The sequence below is a fragment of the Poromitra crassiceps genome (genome assembly GCF_964638095.1).
Source record: "Poromitra crassiceps genome assembly, chromosome: 10".
NCBI lineage: Eukaryota > Metazoa > Chordata > Actinopteri > Beryciformes > Melamphaidae > Poromitra > Poromitra crassiceps.
In genome coordinates, this window is record NC_139631.1 from 459,023 (window position 1) to 475,648 (window position 16,626).

The window sequence follows — 16,626 nt, forward strand, 5'->3', positions numbered from 1 at the left end:
TGACCTTGAACTTTGACCACCAAAATGTAATCAGTTCATCCTTGAGTCCAAGTCGATATTTGAGAAAAGTTTGATTAAATTCCGTCAAGGCATTCCTGAGATATCGCGTTAACAAGCTTGAAAATGGCGTTCGAGAGCTCACCTTGACCTTTGACCTTTGACCACCAAAATCTAATCAGATCATCCTTGAGTCCAAGTCGATGTTTGAGACAAGTTTGAAATTCCGTCAAGGCATTCCTGAGATATCACGTTAACAAGCTTGAAAATAGCGTTTGAGAGGTCACAGTGACCTTGACCTTTGACTTTTGACCACCAAAATCGAATCAGTTCATCCTTGAGTCTAAGTAGATGTTTGAGGCAAATTTGATGAAATTCCGTCAAGGTATTCATGAGATATCGCGTTAACAAGCTGGAAAATGGCGTTTGAGAGGTCACAGTGACCTTGACCTTTGACCACCAAAATGTAATCAGTTCATCCTTGAGTCCAAGTCGATGTTTGAGACAAGTTTGATTAAATTCCGTCAAGGCATTCCTGAGATATCGCGTTAACAAGCTTGAAAATGGCGTTCGAGAGGTCACAGTGACCTTGACCTTTGACCTTTGACCACCAAAATCTAATCAGTTCATCCTTGAGTCCAAGTCGATGTTTGAGACAAGTTTGATTAAATTCCGTCAAGGCATTCCTGAGATATCGCGTTAACAAGCTTGAAAATGGCGTTCGAGAGGTCACAGTGACCTTGACCTTTGACCTTTGACCACCAAAATCTAATCAGATCATCCTTGAGCCTAAGTGAATGTTTAAGGCGAATCTGATGAAATTCCGTACAAGCGTTCCTCAGATATCGCGTTAACAAGCTTGAAAATGGCGTTCGAGAGGTCACAGTGACCTTGACCTTTGACCTTTGACCACCAAAATCTAATCAGATCATCCTTGAGCCTAAGTGAATGTTTAAGGCGAATCTGATGAAATTCCGTCCAGGCGTTCCTCAGATATCGCGTTAACAAACATCGTACGGACGGACGGACAGCCGTACGGACGGACGTACGGACGGACGTACGGACGGACGTACGTACGGACGGACAACCCGGATCCATAATGCCTCCGGCCTGGCTATCGCCGGCGGAGGCATAAAAATACGATATTTTGAAATGGGCTCTTTTGTCTGTTCTGACTCTGTGTGCCCGGAGGCCTGGAAATGAATGTCAGCTAGAGTGAATTTTACATATATTTTGGTTAGCCAGTAGTCAGGCATGATCAGGGACTATTGATGTAGCCTACATGACTGCACTGAACGCATTACATTTTTAATTCTTAACTATATTTTGAAATGGGCTCGTTTTACTGTTCTGTTGTAATGTGTGTGTGTCTGCCTCATTGGTATGGGCATATATTTCACAAGCCCATAATGTACAGAAGTACATATTGCTGTCTTCCAAGAGGCAAATCAGGTGAGAGGCACCTATTGACCAGCGTGAAGTGGTCAGCAGGAGTTTTCTGTACACAGTCTCCTTTGTATTTGTTCTGCTGGTCTATTTTCATTCAAACATTAAACTAGAGGTTCATCTTAGTGTTCTTATGTTCATTATGTTGGGTGTCATAGGTACATTTCTACTTTAATTTTTATTGTAAAAACAATCAAAGTTTGCATTGATGAGGCGAAACAGTAGACAAGGAAACCTGCCAGTTTGATCCATCAGCCTTGAGCCTCTGCCGCAACACACACCCTTGGCATGCATACCTGCACACATGAACACACTTTTCACCATAAAGAAATGTATTCAGAAATGTATATTTTTATTGTAAAAACAAACGTAAAAACCGAACTTTCCTTGCTTTTATTTTGAAGGCAAAATCACTAAACCGGAAGTGGAATTCCTGCTGGACCGGAGAAAATTCCTGCTCACTTCACGCTGCTATTTCAGTCTCATTTCCTGGTGATTGGAAACCGAAACTAAAGTGGGATTGGTGCTGTACCGATGCTGTCCGCCTGGAGACCTCAGTGATCCATTTATTTTCATGTATAATTTTTTTTCTTTTTAGCCTGATTGCCTTTGAACTAATATTAGAAGAAGCATATTTACTCAAAAGACCCTAATAATATCTTGCATCACTTTGATACCACATGCTATGATGGGTAAACTGTTTTGTACATAAAATGTGTAAATTGTGTTTACCCTCAACTACATCCTAAAAAAAGTCAAAACATAATAGTAAGTGTGTAGTTTCAAAACACTTGACCTTATTATTATTATTATTATTAGCATTATCATTATTATGGTTGTTTTATTATATAATTATAACTCTATAATAATTATTTATTACTAGGCTAGACATTTTGAATGCTTCGCGTGCTCATTTTTAAGGTCTGGAGACTCTGGAGATGATGCTCCATGGGCACACTTTTTTTGGGGTGAGACCAAACTCGTGCCAAACCATGCCACACCATATGCCGAAGCAATGCTCAACCTAAGATCAACCTATGCTGAACCCACAAGTTTCATTTAGGCGTCCTTGTTAACAGGCGAGGCCGTTCACACCAGTCACGCGCATATCATGCTCAAGGCGTGCTCAAGCGATCGTTCAGGTTCAGTCCTATTTTCCAAGCGTGATGAGTGAAGCTGCAAGGCATGAATTCAATGAGCCCGTTCAGACCTTGCACTAACTCGGCCCAGCTCCGATCTTTGACGCTCCGATCTCAGTAAAGGACAGGTCTGAACGCACTCAATGCGCATTGAAATCCGACCGAGCCAGGCCACTTTCGGAGGTGGTCTGGCTCGCATGAGCTCCGATTCATTTGTGTGTCTGAACAGCCATGCGATCTGAGAAGCAATAAGACCCACCTTCTCTAGTGATGCCCTCGTGATGCATGTGGAAATACGTAATTGCGTGCGAAATTGCGTCATAAAACGAGGCCGGGCCCCGCGATGAAAAACGGAAGAAGCAGAACAGCAAACAAGCAATCAACAAACCTACAACCTAACCTACCTAGCTACAACCTACAACCAACGCATTACGCAAATGGATGCACATGGATGGATGGAGCACCCAGAAGACACGTCTGATTTCACTTTGGGCTGAGGAGTCTGTACAACGCAATTATGGATGTTGTGAAGGCGGAAGGGGCCAGTGGAGCAGCTCCGAGTGAGGCACTGAGGAAAAGAGAGTGCTTGAGCTCAGGTTCAACGTGCCTCAAGCTTCAGCTCTGCTTATGTTAAGCTCCTGGTGTGAAGAAAGGAACAGAGTGTGAAGCGCCTGTGCCCCCTCTGCGGTCTTCCGCATGTGTGGCAGGAACAAAAGGTGAAAAAGAAAAGGAAATCTGCACACTGTTTTTTCAGCTCCCACGGTGAGTTTTTTAATTACAAAAAAGCAACGTTTCGACCCTCACGGGTCTTCATCAGGCAATACAGAGGAACAAAAGGTGACCTGGTTCATCAGGCAATACAGAGGAACAAAAGGTGACCTGGTCAAGGTCTTCCACCCTCTTGTGGTCTGGAAGTGGCTCAAGCTGGTCCATGTTGTCGTCGCATGTTCAGGCTTGATTGATTGGGCTGTGAGCAAGAGTCATCCAATTTATAACCTCAACAGGGAAGGATTTATGACATCACTGATGGCATCACAATTCAGTCTATGACATACCTGATGATGTCACAATGTTGATGACATCATCAGTGTCTGTCATAATAATCACTGATGACATGACTACTCTTCTTCTGTGATGTTTTATGGCATTCTTCTCTGATCTGATGACTAATCACAATTGCTCGAGTGACATCACTGATGAGATAGTCTATGATTGCCCGAGTGACATCACTGGTGAAATGACCAATCTATACGTGAAGTTTACATACCGTGAGTAAGGAAGGAGGACCTCTGAGGGAATTCTTAACACACAAGGAAGGTTAACTGCCTCAGAATATCGAGCTTGGTGCTACCGGAGGAGCCTCCAAACGGGACAGCAGCAACATGGATGACCCAGAACAGATCACCATCAGGGCCAACCAAGTGACCGATGAGTCCCTGGAAAGCACACGGAGGATGCTGCAGATGGCAGAGGAGAGCAAACGGACTGGCGTCAATACCATGGTGATGTTGGACCAGCAAGGAGAGCAACTGAGGCATGCGGAGGATGGCATGGACCAGATCAACCAGGACATGAGACAGGCTGAGAAAAACCTGATCGAGCTCGCCAAGTGCTGTGGCCTCTGCGTCTGCCCCTGTGACAGGGTGAAGTCCATAAAGCACGACTCGAAAAACAAGCGTGCCTGGGGGATGAGAGGAGGATGTGATGCCGGCAGCAACGGGGGTGGCGGTGATGCTGTGATCTCCAGGCAGCCCTCGGGTGTCCACAACGGCCAACCCGCCCGGAGGAATGTTTCGGGACCCTACGTCAAGAGGATAACCAATGATGCGCGTGAGGATGAGATGGAGGAAAACCTGGAGGCAGTGGGAGACATCATTGGCAACTTGAAAACCATGGCTATGGACATGGGCACAGAGATAGACAAGCAGAACAAACAGATTGGCCACATCACGGACAAGGCGGACATGAACAAAGTTTGCATTGATGAGGCGAAACAGAGAGCAAACAAGCTGATGCAGTAGACAAGGAAACCTGCCAGTTTGATCCATCAGCCTTGAGCCTCTGCCGCAACACACACCCATGGCATGCATACTTGCACACATGAACACACTTTTCACCATAAAGAAATGTATTCAGGAGAATGTTTTTCACCAGTGCTGCCTGCGCTAGCCTTTTCTGCATATTACCCACACACCTAATATGCCTTTTTAGAAACTTTGCACACTCATTCTCGGGTAGAGTCTGGAGAAGGTACGCTCTGGGCGCTGAACAAACTCATTATTTAGCTTTGCACACTCAACTGGAGATTCTCTGGCATTAGTGATGTCACTCTGTCTGTGAGTATGTGTGAAACACGTAAAATATCACTGTAGCACCCCCCATGGGCGCATTTCACAGACCTTATTTCATGCATTTAAGCAAGCCCTCTTTCCCCTGTTTATCCAACATGGCAGCAATTTCCGGTTCTTCTTCTTTTTGGTGTTTTATGGCAGTTGGCATCCTCAATGTTGCATCACCACCCTCTTCTGGATCCATCCATCGATTGTTTCGCTCAATTTCTGGTTAAGCCTACAAAAATACGTAATCCCTGCGGTACTCTATTGTGATGTCATCAATCTATGACATCACTGATGATGTCACAATGTCTATTACATCATCAGTGGGTATATTATCAGTCACCACTGGCCACTCGAGCAAGATGATATGACATCAGTCATATAGCTTATCACTTGTGTATTATGTTTGTTGGGACTGGGACCACACACACGGGAAAAGGCTGGCTGACAGAGAGAGAGGAGAATTTCTTATCTACTCAAGCAACATGTCAAGTAGTACGGCGGCCACTGATGCAGAATGGAATTTAATAACAGCCAAAAAGGTAAATTATCAGCCACTTGAGGAAAACCACTTGAGATCAAAAACTGCAGCCAGGAGTCGTTCGAAGTCGTCTTAAATTCATGTATTTACATATATCTTGGCCAAGAGATGCACTCTTGCATATTCATGGATGGATATACAGTACAGGTTTACATGCAATGGACAGTCAAAGCTAGAAAGACAGGGCACACATTTTGTGTTGATGAATAACTTTACCCCCACTATTATATGGACAGATTTCTAGAATTTTCTATTTTTTTTTTGCTAATGTAACAGCTGTTTCTTTCACTTCTCCCTTGTAATTTTAGGGTGCAGGAGTAGAATACCACAATGTATAATTAAATAACAATGCTGAATAGCCTACTGTACTACTGTCCTACTAGCATACTGAGCATTTACTTAAATGCAGATACCAACCATACATTAAATGGGCAAATATCAGTGATGCTTTTCTTCAGCCTGTCAAAATCTAAACATACTCTGGTCAGCACAATTTATGCCTGGACTGTGATGATCTGTCAAACAAGAACAATTGTAAATGGTTACTCCAGTCTATAGGAAATCTTGGAAAATATTTTTGGGACAACTTCTGACCCCACTGTCTAGAAAACTGAAGACATTTACAAAAAAATTGGGGCACTTAAAAAAGTAATTTAGTGCATAATTTGCTAAAGCCTATTGTGAACAACAGCTCTGTTTGTGTGAGTGTGTTCTTCTTAGTCTTCTTCTGGCAACCAGTTTGCAAGTGCAGAGTGTGTGATAGAGATGGAAATGGAAAGTAAATTAACTGAATTGAATGAATGAATGCTTTTTTATTTTAATGCCCGAAGAAATCTCTGAATGCACCTAAAAACCTAGCCCCAACGTGACCCTACTACTGTACTTTGTGTATATATAATATATATACTCGTGCAGTATTAAGGTCACATAGCGTTCCAATAGGCAATAGGGGGGAACGGCTGTTCAAAACGCTCTCCTACCCGTCTCCGACGTCTGATTGCAGATCCGAAGATATGATAGTCCTCCTACGGAAGCCAGTAATTTAGCCGGGGCGGTTAAAATGATACTGCTGTGTGAAACAACCGTTTAAAAGCAGTCTTTCCTGTGCTGAATTTACAGCAGGGTAGGGATGTCACGATACTAGAATTTCAACTTCGATACCGATAACCAGAAAAATATCGATACTCGATACCATTTCTGATACCACGCGGGGGGATGACAACACATCAAGAGGAATAAAAAATATACAAAATCCAGCGCACCTGGGAAGCAAAACATGTCATGAAATACTCAAACTCCCAAGGTTCCTGTGGGCACTAGGTAGCTTCTCCTCTCCTAAATACGGCACAGGCTGTGGAAAGACTGCTTTTAAACGGTTGTTTCACGCAGCAGTATCATTTTAACCGCCCCGGCTAAATTACTGGCTCCCATAGGAGGACTATCATATCTTTGGATCTGCAATCGGACGTCGGAGACGGGTAGGAGAGCGTTTTGAACAGCCGTTCCCACCTGTTGCCTATTGGAACGCTATGTGACCCTAATACTGCACGAGTGTATATATTATACAGTATATACACTGACAAAGTACAGTAGTAGGGTCACGTTGGGGCTACTAAAAACCATGATCCGGGGGCCAAAAATTTACCCAAGATTCAGATCATTTTATTTTCATTCAATTCAGTTATTCTTTTGCCCTTGCCCCTGACTAAATCCCTACCCTCGGTTACTCTAGTCATCTGTGGACTCTCATATGCACATTCAAGTTTCCTTTTTGACTATAACTTTTACCACAGACTGAGCAAGGAAATGGTTTCTCACCTGTGTGGACTAGCATATGTCTTTTTAATCTTATTTCATTAAATAAACCTTTACCACAGACTGAGCAAATAAATGGTTTATCTCCTGTGTGAACTGTCATGTGTTCTTTTAAGTATCCTTTTTGAGTAAATCTTGTACCACAGACTGAGCAATTAAATGGTTTATCACCTGTGTGAATTATCATGTGTCTCTTCAAGTTTACATCACGGCCAAAACCTTTACCACAGACTGAGCAAGTAAATTGTGTCTCTCCTGTGTGGATTATCATGTGACCCTTCAAGTCTCCTTTTCGACCAAAACGTTTACCACAGACTGAGCAAATAATTTTTTTCTCTCCTGTGTGGATTATCATGTGTTCCTTCAAGGCGGCTATACGACGAAAACATTTACCACAGACTGAGCAATTAAATTGTTTCTCACCTGTGTGAACTATCATGTGTGTCTTCAAGTCTCTTTTTCGACCAAAACCTTTACCACAGACTGAGCAATTAAATGGTTTCTCACCTGTGTGAACTACCATGTGGTTCTTCAAATACTCTTTTGAGGCAAAACATTTACCACAGACTGAGCAAAGAAATGGTTTCTCACCTGTGTGGACTCTCATGTGCCTCTTCAAGTTTCCTTTTTGACTAACACTTTTACCACAAACTGAGCAACAGAAGTGTTTCTTCCCAAAAATGTCAATGCTTTTTACTTTACTGTTTCTTTTTTTCTGTGAGTCTAAACCTGACTGAGGCTCACTAGTTTCCATCCATTCATCATCATTGTCTTCAGTCTCAGGTTCAGAAGAGTGTGGAGTTTTGCCATCACTAGATGGTTGTAGATCATTAGCTGGATCTAAGTTTCTGGCTGGTGCTGATAGTCCACATTCCTCTCCATCAGCTTCTGTCTTCATCTGTTCAGTCGAGCTGCTGACTAGGGGCTCATCTCTGTTCTCCTCAGTTTGGCTTTGATGAAGCTGTGAGGACTGAGGTTTCTCTTCATCATAATCACTTTTCACAGGAAGAGCAGCGAATGGGAACTTGGTGATATAAGCTTCCTCCAGCCCTTGAAGCTGCTCTGCCTCCTGACTGATCCAGAGTTGCTCCTCCTGTTTCTCTTTAATGTGCGGGAGCTCTGGGTTCTCCTGAAGCTGCTCTCTCTCCTGACTGATCCAAAGTTCCTCTTTTCTTCAACATGTGGGAGCTTTGGGTCCTCCTGAAGCTGCTTTCCCTCCTGACTGGTGCAGAGTTCCTCTTTAATGTGTGGGGGCTCTGGGCCCTCCTGGTCCAGACTGGGGCTCCACTCCTGCTGCTCAGCGGGAACGTCTTCTTTAATGACCAACAGCTGCTGGGGGTCTGGAGGCAAGGCTTCTCTGTGTAACCGCACAGTGTCCAGCAGTTTTCCTTGTCCGTCGATCTCCACTTTTGAACGAGTAGCTTCCTCCTCGTACTCTACCATTCTTTCAAACAGCCCAAATATCTCTTCAACAGCCGTTGCTTCACCACCGCTCTCAGCTTGTGGACTTTAGTCTTTAGACATGTACACAGTGACTGTCAATGTTCAGCACGTAACTGTGACATGAACTTTATCATTTCAAAGCTCCAAACAATAGCTTCACAGCTAACGTAACGTTAGCTTCAGACAGAGAGAGGAGCTTCTTCTTCGTTAACGCTTTAGAATACAGCCCGCAAATAAGCATGTAGTTATAGTATAACTACGGGGTACAAGGAGTGAATTTAGACTTTAACTAGAGGGTAAAAGTGATCATTCAACGATATTATTGCTCCCAAGATGTAAACAACTGATTCAACGCGAACGCACATCTTTGAGGCGCATGCGCAGATGGTGCGCAGCCTCGGACGATCAGCCGCAGGACGCACTCGATGACGTCGATTGGAATATATTTGGGTCGCCCACTGATGACGTCAACAGCTTCGTAAGTGGCGTGTCTTGATTAATTGAGAAAATGAAAAGAGTGATATTGTAAAAGATTATATATTTTGAACCTTTTTATTTTATATGGGAAATACTATATAGCCTACATAAGTGCAAGTGGACTAGCCTACCAAGAAACCACACGTACAACAGTTCAAAGTTGAATTCGGACATTACAAACTTTAAAGGGATAGTTCAGTTTGTTTGATGTGGGGTTGTATGAGGTACTTGCAGACAGTCAGTGTACTACATGCAGTAGAATGCAGCCAGCGCAGTCCCAGTTTGGAGAAATTGAGACCGGCTGCGTCACACAAGTAGAGCTGTTTGCTGAGTGTGAAGGGGGCCATGTGGACGGTGGACGCAAGGACGTGGATGGACTTTGGGCTGGGTTTGGGGCACATTTTTAATAAATATTGTTACTTTTTCTACCTTGGTTTTAGTGTTTCAATTCTGCTCAACCCTGGTGTGCGAACCTGTGTAGCCTTTTGATAGAGTCCTAGGCTCTTGGCATATATCCTAGGTGGCGTTGTCGGACAACACTTTAAAAAGATTGAGAACACGGCCCAAATTGGCTATTTTGGGCCGCGTGACACAGATCTTGTTACCCTCTAGTTAAAGTCTAAATTCACTCCTACCCTATACTATAACTACAGTGGTACCCCGTAATTATAGCCTACTATAACTACAGATCCATCTTGTTACCCTCTAGTTAAAGTCTAAATTCACTCCTTGTACCCCGTAGTTATACTATAACTACACTCCTTGTACCCCGTAGTTAACTACATGCTTATTTGCGGGCTGTATTCTAAAGCGTTACCAAAAAATAAAAGGCAGATGTTCTTGCACTGAGGAGAGTAGTGTATTTTTTTTCTTCTACATTGCATTCTGATCTATTTAGACTACAGCTGTTGGTAGAGAAATCTCTAGTTGTATGATGGATTTCACTCTGGATGAATCATGCATGTTGGTGTTTTAGATAGCTGAAAACGTTCTGCTGTTAAACTCCATTGCAGCTGTGCTGGAAATATCTTGTCATGACATGTCATCTGAAAAACACACCACCAAACAATAATGGGCCCAGGAATGCAACGTAGCCTACATCACCTAAATCTATTTTTTTTAATGTTGAAACTGCCAGCATTCCACTATTTCTCTTCTGTCATTTTTTTGTAAAACACACAAGCTCAGACTTACATCTATGATAAAGTCTGTGAATGGTTTGAGGCTGTTTGGGTCCTCCTAGCTCTTGCGGAGCTCGTGTCTGTGTTTGACCAGTAGGCCTACCTAACAGAGCCAGTCAGAGTCAGAGTCTTATCCTCCTTGGACACCTTCAGCCGCAGGTCCATCTTCTCCGCCTCCTTGGGGCAGCGGAGCAGAGAGGCCAGGATGGTCATGGGCTTGGGAGAGTGGTCTCGAGCAAGCTCCGTGGGGTGGAGCCACACGCGCTTCATAGCCTCAATGTCGCCATCTGGAGGCAAACCTGAGGAGGAGCAGGGACAGGCAGCATGGGCTGGACTGACATTACTGTAGGCTACAAAAATGAAACAACCAGGTGGTGACCTGTGTTTTTAAAATTGGTGCAGTTTGAGAACATGCATGCTGCCAACCACCATCTTCTTCAGTTCAACCCAGATGCGCTCTCCTGATATGGTTGCCAGGCCCTGGCTGTTCCAACCCCGCTAACAGCTGATAATGAACTTATAATAACAGATTATATACAGAACATACATATTGTTTTTTAAGAGGGAATGTACTACTCAGCCCATATGGCTTTGCGGGTAATGTCATTGATTAACATAATAATCGAATACGATAGTGATTACTGATTTGTAATGTTTTGCCTCTGTGCATTCTCTTCTCTTCATACATTTCTTTTAGCTAACATTCCTTACACTTTTTTGGTGCTTTTCTATCTGACCTTCCAAATATATAGCGCACGCTCGATTTCTAGGGTGGAGACTGGAGATGATGCGCCATGGGCACAGTTATGGAAAGTTTGTATGTGTCATGCCCTCAACATCCTCTGCCTCCTAGTGTCTCTCCCCCCTCCCTTTGTGTTTTTGATTATAGGATTGGAGCCAGGTGTGTGGGAGCTGGGCCCCAGCTACCACAGCTGCCACTCATCACATCACCAATTATCTGCTCTTCTTGTACCCGGCCCAGACTCCAAGACAGCGCCAGATTGTAAACTCACAGCATGTTAGTTTATGTCCTGCTCAAATCTCCAGCCTAGCCTAAACCTTTTCCTTGTGGAAGACAAACCCTAACCTCTGTCTCCTGTTCAGGTTTCTCCTACCCGGATTCCTGCCGCCTGCTCCAATTTGCACCTGCTGCCTGTCTGTCCCTGTCTGTGCCTGCCTGGACCTCCGCCTGTCTGTTCCCCGCCTATACCTGCCTGGACCTCCACCTGTCAGCCCTCAGCTTTCATTCGGCCTGCTGGACCAAACTCCATTCAATAAATTGTTAACTTTACATCTGGCCTCTGTCTGTCTCTGCCCTAGAGTCCAAAAACCCACGCCTAATAGTATGAGTATGAGTACAGGATTACAGCAGCTCCTAGAAAATGTTGTCTGTTATTCCCTCCTCATCACCTTCAATAAGTACTTTCATGCTGCTGGCTCGCTTTCCTCATTGTGTGTGTGTGTGTGTGTGTGTGTGTGTGTGTGTGTGTGTGTGTGATGAGCTATCTCCTGTGCAGTGGTTCAAAAAAAAGGAATACACATCAGCTGCACACTTGTCATAATTCCCTCAATGAAATTCCTGACTGTAAAGACGATATGACTTGAATTAAAAAAATAAAAGGAAAAGGCAGATGTTCTTGCACTGAGGAGCGTACTGTATTTTTTTTTCTTCTACATTGCATTCTGATGTATTTAGACTACAGCTGTTTGTAGATAAATTGGCATCTCTAGTTGTTGTATGATGGATTTCACTCTGGATGAATCATGAATGTTTGTTCACCTGGTAGCACATACGACGGAGGCGGGTCCGAATCTGACCCGAGTTCATTTGCCACATGTCCTCCCCTCTCTCTATCCTCACCTTTCCTGTCTGCCTGTCGTGTCCTATCTAAATAAAGGCAGAAATGCCCCCCAAAAAGTCATCCTAAAAAAAAGACTGCAGGATATTTACAGAAGATTTTCAGGCTCTTAACCCTCATATAGGATTGGTACAGTTTGGACTAATTCTAGGTAATTTTCTGTGTTCGCATTGTGATAAATGTGTTATAAATGGTCATAAATACCATGAATTTTGACATGGGGGGGATTGGGGCTTATATCAAGGATTTGCACACTTCAGTACCTCAGCTTATTTTTGGCCCCGGGAATCAAAAATGTGCACTACATTAATGTTATATCCAGAAATGACAAAATCAATTACCCATTGAAAACCATTATAAACTGCAAAAAAGTGCTATTTTTGAGCTCTAAGACACTTTTTTACAAAAAAGCATTTTTGTATGACTTCCTCCAGATATTTTGGACATAAGGCTTCAAAATTATGGTTTTTAATATTTTTCAGCAGATTGCAACATTTTCTCATGTATGGCATTGGCATGCATCTATTGCAAGCAATTTTGCTGGTTTCTGTTTCTGCTGCATTATGGGCCACTACAGCCCAATGCAATAAATAATTTCAGCTAAAATGGTGTTCATGTGTGTGTGTGTGTGTGTGTGTGTGTGTGTGTGTGTGTGTGTGTGTGTGTGTGTGTGTGTGTGTGTGTGTGTGTGTGTGTGGCCTGGGAACCTGCCATTTTGTTTATACAGGTGCACCTTTGATGTCGATGTGGCGGGTGATCATTGTGTTGTTGGGGAAGAAAGAATAGCAGCTGACCAATCATATCATCCCTAGATGGATTGGCATGCTCAGCGTTGACTGACAGATTCGGCCCTCTGGTGGTCAAGCGAGCCCATGTCATGTGACTTGCGACAAGTCAAGACACTCCCGGGCCTGGGGGCAGAATAGAATTCACCTAGGCACGTGCTGCGCAGTCTGTTTTGTTTTCGGGTCAGCGTCACCGCAAGCGAGGCAGAGGAGAGGAGGACATGCCAAATTAACATTTAATGAAAAGTTTGAGTTGGTTGGGAAGGGAAGGCCCACACAAGCGAAAAACAGAAGCTTTCTGCTGGGACTGTCTTCTTTTCGGCGCGGAGAGCGGCTCTTGGCTTTTGTGACTTGGGCCCATCGTCATGAAAACGCGTCAAGTCATCTGAAAGCTACCATTCGCCTTAAAACATTTGGGAGTACCAGGATAAAGCTGCAGTTGGAGTTGAGAAGGTGAGGAAAAATAGGGACATTTAGAAGTCTCATTAACTGTGTCATATTATTTTTGGCCAAGCAAGAGTTGCCATTCCGTCCGTGGTCACAATATTCCCCCTGTCTCACGAACAGGGGTAATTGGGTATCTTCATCATTTCTGGTCGTTTTCCAGAAAACGGGCAGAATATCCCTTTGTCCACACAGCTCCCCTGAAAACAGCTATAGCCTATATAGTGGAGCGGCTAAGTGCTATAATCTTTCAATTTGTGATACAAGCGTGAAAATTGGCATGAGCAGTCTCCATGGGTCACTTGACAAGAAAATTGCCCGAGCCAATTGAAATTTCAAGATGGCGGGCATTTTTCAAGATGGCCGACACCTTAGTGGAGCAGTTAAGTGATATAATGGTTTATTTGGTGGTAGAAGCATGAAAATTGGCATGAGTAGTCTCTGTGGGTCACTTGACAAGAAGCCACCCACAGCCACTTGAAATTTCAAGATGGCGGCCATTTTTCAAGATTGCCACCATCTAAATGGAGCAGTTAAGCAATATGATTGTTTAGTTAGTGACACAAGCATGCAAATTGGTATGAGCAGTCTCTAAGGGTTGCTTGACAAGAGAACACTTTCAGCCACTTGAAATTTCAATTTTCAAGATGGACGCCCCCTGGATCCTCAAAATTGCCTGAGGCTGGGATTGAACCAACAACCTTTGCATATCACACAACATTGACATGTTTATCTGAGTGAGCTATAATCCACTTTCTCTTAAGCTCTTATCATATTTAGTCAACCTCATCCTGATTTTATTTAGTCAAGTTTTCATCAACTAAGTGTCTAAGTATTTTCATCCCCATCTTAGTCAAACAAAACCATAACTATTCATTAGAATTTCCAAACTTATTGTAAAGATATATTAATCTGTTATTCTGGAATTGTTTTAAGGTTTGAATGTGCAACACAGACACAGATGTTTAACTTCTTCTTCTCTTCTGATTAGATTTCTTCCCAATTCGCCCCTCCCTAACTAGTCTAGTTTTCAACACTGCTATGTCTCCACCTAGTGGTGCACTCCTCTTCCAAACTCACACTTTTCCACAACTACACCATGTATCTGAAACAATGTTTACTTACTGTCAGTGTCAATCTCATCAAAGTTTCTGAAGACCATCTCCACGTGATCCCACTCCATAAAGCTGCATTTCCCAATGAAGGGCTGGGCAAACACCACATACTGATACATATTTCAATTCAAATACATGTCACTCTTGTGGGCATTGACACTGTTTTTATATAACCCTTGATCAATTCTCATTAATCTTTTATCTTTTATTTTTTATTTGTCTGTAGGCTACATACGTGCACTGCCAAGAGTAGCGGCAGCATTAATAACCAGAGACAAGACTATTTCAAAAACATAAACACACAGTGGCGTCTTTCATGCATGCTAGCAAGCGAAACTGCTGTCTGTCTGACCACAGACTGTAGGGCAGGATAGCCAAGTGAATTAGATTGGATGAACGTTTGGCGCTAGGCCAATCAGAGAGGGTGCCTCCAGTCCAGCCTTCACCATCATCCGAAAGAAAATATCGCAAACGGGTGGGGTGGGAGCCGAGGGATCCAAATAAAAATAAGCTCTTATGTTGTTCTAAGATAAAAAGCCTTTATCAAACATTCATTACATTTCCCAAATATTCTCGCGCTTATAGCAAAATCCAAGCCATTGCTGCATGGGTTATATTGATCCTTTCTGATAACCTGTGTTCAGGGGCGTCATGCAAGCCAACAATCTGAGGGGCCGAATTTAGAGGAATCTTTTGGGGGGGTTAGAAGCCAGATTTAGAGGAATATTTCATTTTAAATTAAACTACTGTGCACACCTGCTGGCCAATCAGAAAAGAGTATTCACCCACCCGGACCATGGTATAAAACATTGTCACATCTACTGTTCTATGTGGTGTGCAACTCCTTTCTGTTCAATTACAAGGGAAGAAAATCAGGAATTGAAATAAAATAAAAACTAACAAATACACCAAGCCAAGTTCACTCCATGTTTTTATTCATTATCGCGCAACATAAAACAATATTGTGGGTTTTTACCACATACACTATGTATTCACATAATACACCATACAGCTACAAAGAGAGAGACTGAACAAAAACACTTTTTTACATACTGCATACTTGACATGAAAAAAAGAACCAAGAACAATCCTAAAACTCAAAAAGGAATGTAGCTGCCAGTTGTGTGTTTGTTTTAATTTTTTGTGTGGGCCAGGGTCTAAGTTTCTATCCCAAATTTGGAAAGTGTTCTTTAAATTAAGTGGTCAACAAAGAAGTGGGCCATACACAGTGAGATGTGTGTGTGTGTCTATCTGTATGTAGCCTATGTGTGTGTATGTGTGTGAATGTGAGAAAGACAAGATATACAAGGTGTTGGGATAAAGAGTGAGGGACTAAGAAAACAAGTGCATGACTTGGGAGAAGAGGGCAACCCAGTCTCACAAAAATGTGTGACATAGTAACGTTCCTCCACAGTCCAAAAGACGTGGTTTCACAAAAACGGCTTTAAAATTGTAAGAAGGTAACGTTTGGCGACCGCTAGAGGTCAACCTCCCGCGGTCCTTTAGCGCAGCGGTTCCAAATCTTTTCTGACCAAGGCTGTATAGGGTTCAGGAACTAGTGAGGCCCAGATTGCGGCGCGAGGCCAAATAATGCATTCTCAGAGCACTTTTTATTATTTTAACAGTAAAGGGAACTGTCTAACAACACCACACAGAAATCAGAAACTAAAATTGATGGGCTGTCTAACGAATAACTGATTGCAATTTTTTTTGTATAATTCAGAGAAATGCATTCTTCTCATACATAATAATAATCATTAAAAAAAATCACGAAGGCCGTAATATTTTGCAAATGATTTGGTGGCGCACTTGCAATACCTTCACGGCCCACAGGTTGGGAATGGCTGGTTTAGCATACCGACAATCTGAAGTATTTGTAGCTCCTTGCCTTGCAATGTTTTCGGCGTGAGAGAGCCATTTCGAGTCCCACCGTATCCTGTGTTTTTGTCCTGTTTTTCCCCAACATGTCCCATTTTTAACTGTAACCCACAAAGTTGTTCTAGTTGCCTAACATTAACCAAGTTGTTTTAGTTGCCTAAATTGTGTTA

General features: G+C 43.0%; 1 pseudogene across 1 annotated transcript; it reads left to right on the forward strand.

Moving 5' to 3' along the window:
* Positions 1-3,913: 3,913 nt before the first annotated feature.
* LOC310783963 (synaptosomal-associated protein 23 pseudogene) lies at positions 3,914-4,603 on the forward strand (annotated as a pseudogene). Its single transcript has one exon. The product of its transcript is annotated as a synaptosomal-associated protein 23 pseudogene (transcript).
* The last annotated feature ends 12,023 nt before the right edge of the window (positions 4,604-16,626 follow it).